A 14,996-nucleotide genomic window follows, 5' to 3' on the forward strand; every position below is an offset into this window, starting at 1 on the left:
ATTCAGCATCATTCACACCCTCTTATTCTTTAGCCCCACCCATCTCTTTAAGGGTTGATCCGAGCGTTCTGTCCTTTCAACAGCAGTCAAACACTCAAGCTAACTGGCTAATGTTGGCTGGCTACTTCCAGACACAAATGAGAGAACAGCTCACTCACTGACCATTATACTCGCCCCAGCAGAGCTGGTTAGGCTGTTATCATGTTATCCAGAGCGTTGGTGACTGCAACTGTGCTGCTGGAAACAATTTAGCCAACATTTACCGACACCAGCCATTTTCAACGGGTGTTGATCATTTGTAAATTCGTCAGTTATTCTGCACTCTGGTACACTCAGATGAAAGTGCTTGGAAATCGGAGAAGATAGCCAGAGCGAATTTACCAGCTACGTTTATCCCAACTCATGACATTACTACCCTGCATGAATCTGCAGGTAGCTAACCAACCAGGTACAAGGTTAGCTAGCTAACATTAGACTATAACTAGCAAAGCGAGTCAGCCAGCTAACGTTAGCTAGCTAACAGTACACTTTAACTTGAAATGAAAAAAACTTTCTGTCAAAATTAGAAACATGTCATATCTGAAAACGTAGATAGCCAGACTATCTTACCCGTCCGTATACATCATGGATGGGCACTTCTCACTGTCACGGCTGTCATGGTTGCCCTAAGCTGCGTTAGACAGGATTACCTACACATACTGGCCAGCTCAAATAAACAGAAGCGTGCTATATGGCAGACCAATCCGAACTCATGTCCAGCACACTCATTATCTCAGCCAATCATGGCTCGCGGCAAGGTTGCTCACTTTTTCTGTGGCTAATAAAACTAGGCTTGTAATTTAGCAATTTTATTCACATTTACAGATTGTATACAAGTTTGTTATTAAGGCACATGAAAGTTCACATGTTCCAGAAGGCATTTCTGCCAAAAAACACATTTAGATAAAAAATGTAAAAAAGTTTATGTTCAAAAGGCTCTCCTGTTAGTAGTGACCAGCGACATACGCCTAGTTTCCTGAAATGAGTAACATTTTACACTAAATCACCAGTTGATATTCTGTGACACTCCTCTCTCTTATCCACACACACGCACAGACAGGCAGAGAAACTGAAAATTCGATTTTCACTTTGGTTTTCCACGTGTGAAAGTGCAAATTTTATTTTGGAATTTCACATGTGAGAGTTTTCACGTAAATGTTTTACACGTGAAAGTGAAATTCTATTTTGGAATGCTTCATGGCTGGTAGGCTTTCACATGTGAAAAGGCAAATGTGATTTTCACATGTGAAACTACAATTCACAATGAGGTGAAAAACATGTTGTTCTCCTCACATGTGAAAAGGTGGTAACGTGAACTCTAAATGTAATACATGTGAACAACGTTAAAACAGCTATCTTACGTGTGTGTTTTTTTTCATAAAATGTTATGAAAAGTGTGTAAGTGGTACACTGTTCAACTAAAATAGTATAACAATCTTTAATCAATGACAATAATATTGTCCAGTAGCACTCACTTCTGTCATCATATCAAGTGCTTTAAAAGGCTAGGACCATATCACCTCCATCTTATCCAAAACACTAGACACACTACAATTTGCATATCGCTCCAACAGATCCACAGACGACGCACACTACCTGGATAAGAGAAATACCTATGTAAGACCGCTGTTCATTGCTTAGCCTTCAACATCATAGTGCCTCCAATCTCACTACTAAGCTCATGGCCCTGGTTCTGAACACCTCCCTGTGCAACTCGGTCCTGGACTTCCTGACTGGCCAACCCCAAGTGGTGAAGGTAGAAAACAACACCTCCTCCACACTGATCCTCAACAAGGGGGTCCCACATCGATGCGTGCTTAGTCCCCTCCTGTATTTCCTGTTCACCCATGACTGCATGGCCACACACGTCTTCACCTAATCATCAAGCTTGGTGACAACACAACAGTTGTAGGCCTGATTACCAATAACAATAAGACAGCAGGGCTCTCCAACCCTGTTCCTGGAGAGCCACCATCCTGTAGGTGTTCGCTCCAACCCTGTTCCTGGAGAGCTACCATCCTGTAGGTGTTCGCTCCAACCCTGTTCCTGGAGAGCTACCATCCTGTAGGTGTTCGTTCCAACCCTGTTCCTGGAGAGCTACCATCCTGTAGGTGTTCGCTCCAACCCTGTTCCTGGAGAGCCACCATCCTGTAGGTGTTCGCTCCAACCCTGTTCCTGGAGAGCTACCATCCTGTAGGTGTTCGCTCCAACCCTGTTCCTGGAGAGCTACCATCCTGTAGGTGTTCGTTCCAACCCTGTTCCTGGAGAGCTACCATCCTGTAGGTGTTCGCTCCAACCCTGTTCCTGGAGAGCCACCATCCTGTAGGTGTTCTCCAACCCTGTTCCTGGAGAGCTACCATCCTGTAGGTGTTCGCCCAACCCTGTTCCTGGAAGCCACCATCCTGTGTTCAACTCCAACCCTGTTCCTGGAGAGCCACCATCCTGTAGGTGTTCGCCCAACCCTGTTCCTGGAGAGCTGGGTGTTCGCTCCAACCTTGTTCCTGGAGAGCTACCATCCTGTAGGTGTTCACCCAATCCTGTTCCTGGAGAGCTACCATCCTGTAGGTGTTCGCTCCAACCCTGTTCCTGGAGAGCTACCATCCTGGGTGTTCCCCAACCCTGTTCCTGGAGAGCCACCATCCTGTAGGTGTTCGCTCCAACCCTGTTCCTGGAGAGCTACCATCCCATCCTGTAGGTGTTCGCTCCAACCCTGTTCCTGGAGAGCCACCATCCTGTAGGTGTTCGCTCCAACCCTGTTCCTGGAGAGCCACCATCCTGTAGGTGTTCGCTCCAACCCTGTTCCTGGAGAGCTACCATCCTGTAGGTGTTCTCCAACCCTGTTCCTGGAGAACCACCATCCTGTAGGTGTTCAACCCTGGTCCTGGAGAGCTACCATCCTGTAGGTTTCCAACCCTGTTCCTGGAGAGCTACCATCCTGTAGGTGTTCGCTCCAACCCTGTTCCTGGAGAGCCACCATCCTGTAGGTGTTCACTCCAACCCTGTTCCTGGAGAGCTACCATCCTGTAGGTGTTCGCTCCAACCCTGTTCCTGGAGAGCTACCATCCTGTAGGTGTTCGCTCCAACCCTGTTCCTGGAGAGCCACCATCCTGTAGGTGTTCGCTCCAACCCTGTTCCTGGAGAGCTACCATCCTGTAGGTGTTCCCTCCAACCCTGTTCCTGGAGAGCTACCATCCTGTAGGTGTTCGCTCCAACCCTGTTCCTGGAGAGCTACCATCCTGTAGGTGTTCGCTCCAACCCTGTTCCTGGAGAGCTACCATCCTGTAGGTGTTCGCTCCAACCCTGTTCCTGGAGAGCTACCATTCTGTAGGTGTTCGCTTCAACCCTGTTCCTGGAGAACCACCATCCTGTAGGTGTTCACTCCAACCCTGTTCCTGGAGAACCACCATCCTGTAGGTGTTCACTCCAACCCTGTTCCTGGAGAGCTACCATCCTGTAGGTGTTCGCTCCAACCCTGTTCCTGGAGAACCACCATCCTGTAGGTGTTCACTCCAACCCTGTTCCTGGAGAGCTACCATCCTGTAGGTGTTCGCTCCAACCCTGTTCCTGGAGAACCACCATCCTGTAGGTGTTCGCTCCAACCCTGTTCCTGGAGAGCCACCATCCTGTAGGTGTTCACTCCAACCCTGTTCCTGGAGAGCTACCATCCTGTAGGTGTTCGCTCCAACCCTGTTCCTGGAGAGCTACCATCCTGTAGGTGTTCGCTCCAACCCTGTTCCTGGAGAGCCACCATCCTGTAGGTGTTCGCTCCAACCCTGTTCCTGGAGAGCTACCATCCTGTAGGTGTTCGCTCCAACCCTGTTCCTGGAGAGCTACCATCCTGTAGGTGTTCGCTCCAACCCTGTTCCTGGAGAGCCACCATCCTGTAGGTGTTCGCTCCAACCCTGTTCCTGGAGAGCCACCATCCTGTAGGTGTGTTGTTCCTGGAGAGCTACCATCCTGTACCCTGTTCCTGGAGAGCTACCATCCTGTAGGTGTTCGTTCCAACCCTGTTCCTGGAGAGCTACCATCCTGTAGGTGTTCGCTCCAACCCTGTTCCTGGAGAGCTACCATCCTGTAGGTTTTTGCTCAAAACCTAATCTTGCACCACGAATTGCAAAAATCGCTGAAGTTGGAGACTTATCTCCCTCACCAATTTTCAAACATCTGCTATCTGAGCAGCTAACCGATCGCTGCAGCTGTACATAGTCTATCGGTAAATAGCCCACCCAATTTGACCTACCTCATCCCCATACTGTTTTTATTTATTTACTTTTCTGCTCTTTTGCACACCAATATCTCTACCTGTACATGACCATCTGATCATTTATCACTCCAGTGTTAATCTGCAAAATTGTAATTATTCGCCTACCTCGTCATGCCTTTTGCACACAATGTATTTAGACTCTCTTTTTTTCTACTGTGTTATTGACTTGTTAATTGTTTACTCCATGTGTAACTCTGTGTTGTCTGTTCACACTGCTATGCTTTATCTTGGCCAGGTCGCAGTTGCAAATGAGAACTTGTTCTCATCTAGCCTACCTGGTTAAATAAAGGTGAAATAAAAAATTACAACTAGGGTTGGAGCGAACAACATAAAAAGATTTAGATGCACTATTGTAAGTGGCTGTTCCACTGGATGTCATAAGGTGTATGCACCAATTTGTAAGTCGCTCTGGATAAGAGCGTCTGCTAAATGACTTAAATGTAAATGTAATGTAAATGAACACCTACAGGAGGGTGGCTCTCCAGGAACAGGGTTAGAGAGTCCTGTACTACATGGAGGAGGTGAGAGCCCTGGTGGAGTGAATCCAGGAAAATAACCTCTCCCTCAACATCAACAAAAGAGCTGATCGGGGACTACAGGAGACAGCAGAGAAGGTACTCCCCCATCCACATCAACAAGACGGAGAGGGTCAAAGGTTCCTCAGCGTGCACATCACTGACAATCTGAAATGGTCCCTTCACACAGACAGCGTGGTGAAGAAGTTGCAACAGTGACTCTTCAACATTAGAAGGCTGCAGAAATTTGGCTTGGACCCTAAGATCCTTACAAACTTCTACAGATGCACCATTGAGAGCATCCTGTTAGGCTGTATCAGCACCTGGTATGGCAATTACACCGTCTGCAATCACAGTGCTCTCCAGCGGGTGGTGAGGTCAGCCCAACGCATCAACAGGTGCACACTGCCTCCTCTCTCTACAGCACCTGGTGTCACAGAAAGGCCAATAAAAACATCAAGGATCTCAACCACAGCCTGTTTACCCTGTTACCATCTGGAATGCAAAGTACAGGTACATCAAAGTTGGGACAGAGAGACTGAGAAACAGCTTCTATCACCATGCCATCAGTCACCAATAACCACTAGTACCCTGCCCTGAACCTTAGTTACTGTTCTAGCCTGATACCACCTGGTACTCTACCCTGCACATTAGAGACTGCTGCCCTATGTGCATAATCATTGAACACTGGTCACTTTACTCATGTTTACATACTGCTTCACCCACTTTATGTATATACTGTAGTCTAGTCATGGCTCATCCTATATATCTTATTTTGTTATATTTCTGGATTATGTTGTGCATCTTTTTTTATTGCTAGGTATTACTGCACAATTGGAGCTAGAAACACAAGCATTTTTTCTGCACCTGTGTACACAACCAATAAACTTTGATTATATTTTAAATGATCACTTGTACTGAATTTGCACTATGACCCTAACTGGGATTTCAATTCACAACCTCTGTATTTGGAGTATGCTGATATTTTTGCTGCGCCACAAATTCTGTAGCATTCTTAGAAGTTCCCTGAGCATTTATTATCTATAATCAATGACGGCCCGTCATTCAGGGCAGGTGTTTTGAGCCCCACTCTTTTAGGTTAAAAAATAAATAAAATAATAATAATAATATATATTTTTTGTGGGGGGAGCTTGCCTGTTTTGCTTGTTATTTGGCATTAATACGTGTCACATATCAGTTTGCAAACAATGTACTAAAAAAACAAGTAATTGAGTTAATAAAACCGCATACAAACATGGTCTCTTTTTTGTTTTCTTGAGTAAGGCAGCTCCAAAATGTAGGTGTTTCAGCCTAGCTCAGTGCTTTCTGTGGTGGTAGGGCTAGCCAGCAGAAAGTACAGAGCGTTGCACCTGATTGGCTCAGTCTTCTGTCGTGATTGGCTCAGTTTTCTGTCACTCATGGGACAGTACGTCATCCCCAATTCTAAGGTTAGAGCTCAAGAAATGCCATAGAGTTATAGTAGAAGTGCCCATCCAAGAAGGCTCAAGGTCATTGGCCACAGATATAATGACATCAAATCACGTGATAGCTTTGATTGGACTGATCAACATCATACTTTCAAAATCTTAGCTAGCAAGCTAGCAGTCATCAGCATGAATCAAGTCAACAATCAAATCATTTTCAATCCTTGTCATATGAAGAGAAATTAGAGATAAAATGTCTCGGTGCTCATCGTCCATTGGACATAAACATTAGACAACAAGTTGGAAATCGCACATTCAACAATGAGTGGTTTGGGAAGGAATCAGTGGCTAACTGTGAGTTCAAGACAACTGGGAACTCGGGAAGAATTAGCTACAATTGGAAAAATACCTTTTGCATGGTGATTCAACTCGGAATTGTAAATCCGGAATCTTTCTCTTTGATGACAAAATTTGCCCACGAAGGACCGCCGCGCCACTTTCCTGTTCAAGCACATCACAACGTGAGACCAAAAATGTCTTATGCTGCTTCATAAATGATATAGTATACCAGAGAGATATGTATACTGTAGCTAAAGTAATACTACGTGTATGTTGTGTAGTAGGATGTTTGTAGCTCATGTGAAACACCCTAATCATTTGGACTATTTTCACCAACACGGTATTGTAAACACATCGTTCGTGGCCGACGTGTGCTTGTTTGCCTATAATCTGTTTTAGAGAAATGTAATCACCGAATATTGTTAGAGCTCTCATTGTCTGTTTATTTGTAAGAACGGCCCATGTTCTGAATTCTGTCGCTGTACATTTCAAAAGTGCTGAACAAATAGTTATATTGACTACGTTCGTCGTCTCGCGCTCATTAATGTCCTAATCGAAATTACGGATTGCCTCTTATCAGCTTGTCGTCCCCTTATGCCATACTTTGTACATCTTAATTATCAGTAGAAACCACATTTGTTTAAGCAAGTCAGCCATATCAGCTATGTTTTTTTAAAAGGCAGTAAATGAGGCTGAATGAACTGTAGCATTGGTAAGGTGTTGGGACTGCTGTTGGGACAGCTTTATGAAGGCCCTAACAGTTTGTGGGCACCATTTGTCACCGTTATAGTGCAATAAATGTATTGTTTAGTGTTGTGTTGTTGCTTTGCTGGCCTGCAACCCAATAATTTTTTTGTTGCCCCACCAAGATTTACATGCTAAAATTGCCACGGTCTACAACACATTTCTGCACTTAGCAAAAGAGTGGCATCTGTAGTGATTTGATTTGATTTACTTATTTCATAAATTTGAGGCTTTTCTGTATAGTTGTCTAATGTTGGTGGGGCATATTATTCTGGTTTAATGTTACTCCTGAATCACTATGATTAACATAATATTTTTTCTTGTGTGTATTTTGAACAAAGCTGAGAGTTAATCTGAAGTCCAAAATGTAGGAATACATGTGAATTAAGTCATTGACACCGACATGGTGGTGTAGCAGGAAGATCGGAATGACGTGAACTAAAAGGGTGTGAGTTCAAATCCCCAGGGGGAACATGTTGGTAAACATACACAATGTCATCATGTATGTCAGTGTGTCAAATATGTAAGTTGAAAACACTGTGGCTATTTCGTGACATCCTAATACCCTGACTACAACGCTCGCGTCACAAAATAAATGTAGGAATATATGTTATTAAATTATTGCGCGCGCCAACGAGCGTCTGCGTTGCCAAGGGCTAAAATAGAAGTCATTCCTATTTCTGACGCAGATCGTGCTACAAGTCCTGCCTCTCCCATCACCTCATTGGTTTATAGAAGCAGGTACCCACGTGCCATCTCCTCATTGGTTATTCCCACGTGGGTGATTGAAAGACAAACTTTTTTGCCGGTTGTCGTGGTAATACTATGAAAGTGTAGATGCCAACCACCATATAAGTTCCAAGATGAAAAATCCCGGAAGGAGGAGAGATGACTACAGACGATACGTGTAGACTGTTTTATGTGTGGATTAATTGTCAGAGTAGAGGACCTTGTGCATTTCAGGTAAAATAACAACTAAATGTTTATATCCCAAGACAAATTAACTAGCAACAGCAAGCGAGCTAAACAGGACAAATTAGCTAGCAAGTGCAAGCTAACTAGCTAAATTGCCATATATGTTTAATGCTTTTCGACCTGTCCCCAAATTAATGTCATTGGTTCAGAGTTTGTTTTGATATTTTAACCTGCATGTCGTGATCGAGTTTGGTGTAGGGGGACAAAATACATTTATGCACGACAGTGCACACGCGCAGCCGGTTTGGGTTCTGTGTAACGAGTCATTTTTGTTTGCAGGGCATCACCTGGGAAATCTCATGTGAAAAATATTTACATGTGACATTTTAATCCACATGTGAAAGGCTATGTGATCACGTGAAAATTCACCTGTGAAATATCATCACATTTGAAGTGTTCCAAAACCACATGATTTCACGTGGAAAATGTGAACATTTCCCGCAAAATCATGTTATTCTCCACATGTGAAATCATGTGTTTTTTCCATAAGGGTTTGTCTCTCTCTCTCTCTCTCTCACCCCCCTCTCTCTCTGTTTCTCCTCTCATCACCCTCCGCCTCTCTCTCCTTCACAATATCCTCCATACTAATCTGACCCTTGGCTGGAGGCTGCTGTTTTTGTTTGTGGCACCCAAAGGATGTATTTGTCATCCTCAAAGTTGTCATCCTCAAAGTTGGAACTCTTCATTCCAGGCACGTGTCGCTTTCTGTGTGGTGCCAGACCTGTGCCAACCTTTTGTTTTAATCAGACTCTGAGGGTGTATAGTGCATACCAATAGCAGAGCTCTTGAGAATAGTAATGTGAATACCAAAGAAGGTAGGAATAGACCTACACAGTACAAAGCATAATTTGAAGTGTCTGATTAAGGGTTCAAAAATGGAGGAAATCATCTTCACACAGTAATTGCACATTTCCTCATGTTCAGCATAACTCCCTGACTATGGGGGATACAGTGACTGACTGAATGATGACCTGAATTGAATTAGACACACTAATTATGGTTACATAAATTACATTATAACCTGGGTGGTTTGAGCCCTGAATGCTGATTGGCTGACAGCCATGGTATATTAGACCCCGACGGGGTAAGAAGAAATGACTATCAGAGGCAGAGGGGACTGTTCACACAGTCTTTAATTTATCAAGCAAGATATTGAGCCCTGCCCATGTCTCCTTGCTTAATAAAGGGTTATATTTTGTGCCTACAACTCAGTGCAACGGTTTCGAAGTTAAGGTAGACTTGAAGTGAAGTTGAAGTGTTTTTTTTTAGAAATATCCATTTAAGGGAATACTGTAGCTCCCCTAATCCTGATATTTCAACTGATTATGTAGGCTGCTCACTTGCACATACTCCGACTCCTTTTCGAAGAGTTATATTGTACATCCAGCCAATTGCAATCACTCTTTTGAGACATATTGCAGACTCATTGAAAAATATGTTGGTAATCTCCTTAACTTGGCGCACCGATCCCTTTAGTGGGATCATTTTCTTCAACATCCACTGAATTGCAGAGCACCAAATTAAAATTAAATTACTAAAAATATTTAATTTTCATGAAATCACAAGTACAATATACCAAAACACAGTTTAGCTTGTTGTTAATCCACCTGGTGTGTCAGATTTCAAAAAAGCTTTACAGCGAAAGGAAACCAAGTGTTTATGTGAGGACGGCTCTCAGTAGACAAAACATTACAAACAGCTAGCGGCAAAGTAGATTGGTCACGAAAGTCAGAAAAGCAATAAAATTAATCGCTTACCTTTGATGATCTTCGGATGTCTGCACTCACGAGAATCCCAGTTACACAATAAATGTTTGTTTTGTTCGATAAAGATTATTTTATATCCAAAAACCTCCATTTGGTTGGCACGTTTTGTTGAGTAATCCATAGACTCGTGCAGGTCACGACGAGCAGACAAAAATTCCAAATAGTATCCGTAAAGTTCGTAGAAACATGTTAAACATTTTTTATAATCAATCCTCGGGTTGTTTTTACAATAAATAACAAATCATTTTTCAACCGGACGGTAGCCTTTTCAATACAAGAGAGAAAGAAAAGGTCTCGTTCCTGTGTCGCGCGCATGAACAAATCTGGGGACACCATCCACTGACGCGATGTGATCATTCTCGCTCATTTAAAAAAATAAAAGCCTGAAACTATGTCTAAAGACTGTTCACACCCTGTGGAAGCCATAGGGAAAGGAATCTGGTTGATATCCCTTTAAATGGAGGATAGGCTTGCAATGGAACAGAGTAGTTTCAGAAAAACAGCACTTGGATTTTCCTCAGGTTTTCACCTGCAATATCAGGTGCGCATAACAATGGTGACAGGTGTGCACCATAACGAGCAGGCTGGTGACCTAGAGGCTGGAGAGGGAGCACACGTGACACCAGCAGTATGATCTATACTATTGAATCTCTTGATCCTCTCCCTGATAATACTTTGTTAGTTACTTTTGATGTTGAGTCGTTATACACAAATATCCCACACGAGGGTCGGCATTGAAGCCATGGAACATTTTCTTCTGTAACGAGACCCTTATGAAGTACCTTCCAGTGCATGCATTATAACATTGGCTGAAATAGTACTCACACACAACTACTTCATGTTTCTAAATTATTTCTTTATTCAAACGAAGGGTACTGCTATGGGATCCCCTATGGCTCCTAACCACGCTAATTTGTATGTGGGTTACATGGAGAAACAGTCAATATTCAACCCTCTCAAAAATGTTTTCTTTCCTAACAGTATTATTTGGAAACGGTACATTGATGATATTTCTGTTCTATGGAGGGGAGATGCAAAACAGCTCCAGGCATTCCATGCTTTTACTAACTCTTGTTCTGAGCACCTGAGATTTACTATACAATCTGACACACGTCAAATCAGTTTCCTTGATCTTCTGATTTTGTGTGAAGATAATGTTCTATACACTGATCTTTACAGGAAATCTACTGTTCGTAACAGTTTGTTGAGGGCTGATAGTTGTCACCCACTTCCATTGAAAAACAGTTTGCCCTAGAGCAAATTCTGTTGAATCAAAAGAATTTGTAAAAAACAATATGATTTCGACAGAAATATGGCTGAGACGTAAAGAAAATTCAAGGATTAATACAGCCATTGGTCAGATTAATACAGCCATTGAAAAAATTCTAAATAAATCGAGACATGATCTCTTTCAAGGACAATCTAGCAAAAAGAAGCATTCTTGTACTACCCGCTATTAAGTGCTCTGAACAAATTAAGGGAATCGTTCAGATTCTAAGATCCGATGACAGTATCGCTAATGTGTTTTCGGACCTTCCCTTGGTCGTATTCTGACAGGCAGAAATCTCAGAGATCTTATGGTAAACTCTGTTTTACCACCCCAAAATATCCCTAGACAACGTCTATTTGCGCCTCTACTGGATGGAAAATACAAGTATCTTACAACTTTTTTATTTATTTATTATTATTATTTTTTACCCCTTTTTCTCCCCAATTTCGTGGTATCCAATTGTTAGTAGCTACTATCTTGTCTCATCGCTACAACTCCCGTACGGGATCGGGAGAGACGAAGGTTGAAAGTCATGCGTCCTCCGATACACAACCCAACCAAGCCACACTGCTTCTTAACACAGCGCGCATCCAACCCGGAAGCCAGCCGCACCAATGTGTCGGAGGAAACACCGTGCACCTGGCAACCTTGGTTAGCGTGCACATCGCCCGGCCCGCTCGACTTACCCTGTTGAGGCTCACTTTTTGTAAGCGAACGACTCAATTCCGTCCCTACGTTATATCGTCATTGAACATGTCACCCTCGACAATTTATTGTTACAAACGAGAGGCTGCGTAGATCCTCTTAAGGATCCACCCCTTTAAAAAGAAATTCCGCCTAAAATGACATACCCAAATCTAACTGCCTGTGTCTCAGGCCATGAAGCAAGCATATGCATAGTCTTGGTACCATTTGAAAGGAAACACTTTGAAGTTTGTGGAAATGTGAAAGGAATGTATGAGAATACAACACAATAGATCTGGTAAAAGATAATACAAAGACAGAATCAACCGTTCTTTTGTATTTTTTTGTACCATCTTTGAAATGCAAGAGAAAGGCCATAATGTATTATTCCAGCCCAGGTCCAATTTAGATTTTGGCCACTAGATGGCAGCAGTGTATGTGCAAAGTTATAGACTGATCCAATGAACCATTGCATTTATTTACAAATGTTGTATCAAGACTGCCCAAATGTGCCTAATCTGTTTATTAATAACTTTCAAGTTCAAAATTGTGCACTCTCTGCCTCCCGGGTGGCGCAGTGGTCTAGGGCACTGCATCACAGAGTGTCACCAGAGACTCTGGGTTCGAGCCCAGGCTCTGTCGCAGCCGGCCGCGACCGGGAGTTCCATGGGGCGACGCACAATTGGCCTAGCGTCGTCTGGGTTAGGGAGGGTTGGGCCGGTCGGGATACCCTTGTCTCATTGTGCACTAGCGACTCCTGTGGCGGGCCGGGCGCAGTGCACGCTAACCAGGTCGCCAGGTGCACGGTGTTTCCTCCGACATATTGGTGCGGCTGGCTTCCGGGTTGGATGTGCGCTGTGTTAAGAAGCAGTGCAGCTTGGTTGGGTTGTGTTTCGGAGGATGCATGGCTTTCGACCTTCGTCTCTCCCGAGCCCGTACGGGAGTTGTAGCGATGAGACAAGATAGTAACTACTAACAATTGGATACCACGAAAAGGGGGTAAAATGTATTTATTATTATGAATTTTTTTATTAAAAATTGTGCACTCTCTTCAAACAATAGCATGGTATTCTTTCACTGTAATAGCTACAGTAAATTATTATATTTCTGCCAATATCAGATATGTCTATGTCCTGGTAAATGTTCTTGTTACTTACAACCTCATGCTAATCACATTAGCCTACGTTAGCTCAACCGTCCTGTGGAAAGCACACTGAACCCGAAGAAGTTAAATTAAAGACCCTTGCTCCCATCGGTCTCAACGTAGATTTTGATCTGAAGCCATTCTTGTGAATATTGTGATTTTGCTATTCATTGTAAATGTTTGTAGGCCTAGGTAGCCAAATTGTATCTATGATTGTATGCTATCATTCATGTTTTTGTACGTTGTTTTTATATCTAAGAATTAACCAATGATATCAGGCCACACCCGGCCATGATGACAGACACCTGCGTGTGTCCTTTGACACTATATAAACTAGTGACGCGCATTGTTTGTCATTATACCCTGATGAAGACAGCTTGTCTGTGGAAATATTGGATATTAGGTTATTCAATTATTGCATCTGAGCTCCTAGAGTGTGCGGCTCTCCTTTTGTTCTTCAAATATTAGACCGCATACCATGGGTGTGACAAAACATGTATTTTTACTAAGCTAATTCAAATCATATCAAGTACAATTTGTCACACGGGCCGAATACAACAGGTGTAGTAGACCTTAACATGAAATGTTTACTTAGAAGCCCTTGACCAACAATGCAGTTTTAAGAAAACTGTGAGTTAATAAAATATTTACAAACCCCCCCGAAAGTTTAAAAAAGTAACCCAATAACAATAACGGGGCTATATATACAGGGGGTACCGGTACCGAGTCAATGTGCGAAGGTACAGGTCAGTCAAGGTAATTGAGGTAAACAACAACTAGCAGCAGCGTAAAAAAGGGGGGTCAATGCAAATAGTCCGGGTAGCCATTTGATTAGCTGTTCAGGAGTCTTATGGCTTGGTGGTAGATGCTGTTAAAGAGCCTTATGGAACTAGACATGGTGCTCAGGTACCGTTTGCAATACGGTTGCAGAGAGTCTTTGGCAATTTTATGGGCCTTCCTCTGACACTGCCTTGTATAGAGGTCCTGGATGGCAGGAAGCTTGGCCCCATTGATGTACTGGGCCGTAAGCACTACCCTCTGGATGCCAAACAGTTGCCATACCAGGTGGTGATGCAATCAGTAAGGATGCTCTTGATGGTGCAGCTGTAGAAGTCTTTGAGGATCTGAGGACCCATGCCAAATCTTTTCAGTCTCCTTAGGGGGAATAGGTGTTGTTGTGCCCTCGTCACAACTGTTTTGGTGTGTTTGGACTATGATAGTTAGTTGGTGATGTGGACACCAAGGAACTTGAAGGTCTCAACCTGCTTCACTACAGCCCTGTCGATGAGAATGAGGGTGTTTTCGGCCCTCCTTTTCCTGTAGTCCATGATCGTCTCCTTTATCTTCATCATGTTGAGGGGGAGGTTGTTGTCCTGACACCACACTGCCAGGTTTCTGTCCTCCTCCCGATAGGCTGTCTTATCTTTTTTAGTGATCAGGCCTACCACCATTGTGTCATCGGAAAACAGCTTCCCTTATTCCGTAAGAGCCCTGCCACATCCAACGAGCATCAGAGCCATTGTAGTAAGATTCAATCTTAGCCCTGTATTGACGCTTTGCCTGTAGTGGGATTTCATATAAATGTCCGGGTTAGAGTCCCGCTCCTTGAAAGCAGCAGCTCTACCCAAGCTCATTGCGGATGTTGCCTGTAATCAATGGCTTCTGGTTGGTGCGGGGACGACGTCGTCGATGCACTTATTGATGAATGTGGTGAATGTGGCATACTCTTCAATGCCATCGGATGAATCCCGGAATATATTCCAGTCTGTGCTAGTAAAACAGCCCAGTAACTTAGCATCGGCGTCATCCAATAGCAATAAGGCACCTCCGCG

At 43.5% G+C, this 14,996-nt stretch overlaps 1 protein-coding gene and 1 long non-coding RNA gene across 2 annotated transcripts in view; one reads left to right on the forward strand and one right to left on the reverse strand.

Moving 5' to 3' along the window:
- Nucleotides 1-14,996, reverse strand: part of LOC118391011 (serine/arginine repetitive matrix protein 3) — a 176,703-nt gene that overhangs the window by 75,990 nt on the left and 85,717 nt on the right. The gene's annotated exons all lie outside the window — the stretch shown is intronic.
- LOC127906285 (uncharacterized) lies at nucleotides 2,994-3,711 on the forward strand. The gene is made up of 4 exons (XR_008060735.1): nucleotides 2,994-3,066; nucleotides 3,454-3,496; nucleotides 3,540-3,582; nucleotides 3,669-3,711. It is a non-coding gene; the product is annotated as an uncharacterized LOC127906285 (long non-coding RNA).

The sequence above is a fragment of the Oncorhynchus keta genome, chromosome 12 (genome assembly GCF_023373465.1).
Source record: "Oncorhynchus keta strain PuntledgeMale-10-30-2019 chromosome 12, Oket_V2, whole genome shotgun sequence".
In the NCBI taxonomy this organism is placed as follows: domain Eukaryota; kingdom Metazoa; phylum Chordata; class Actinopteri; order Salmoniformes; family Salmonidae; genus Oncorhynchus; species Oncorhynchus keta.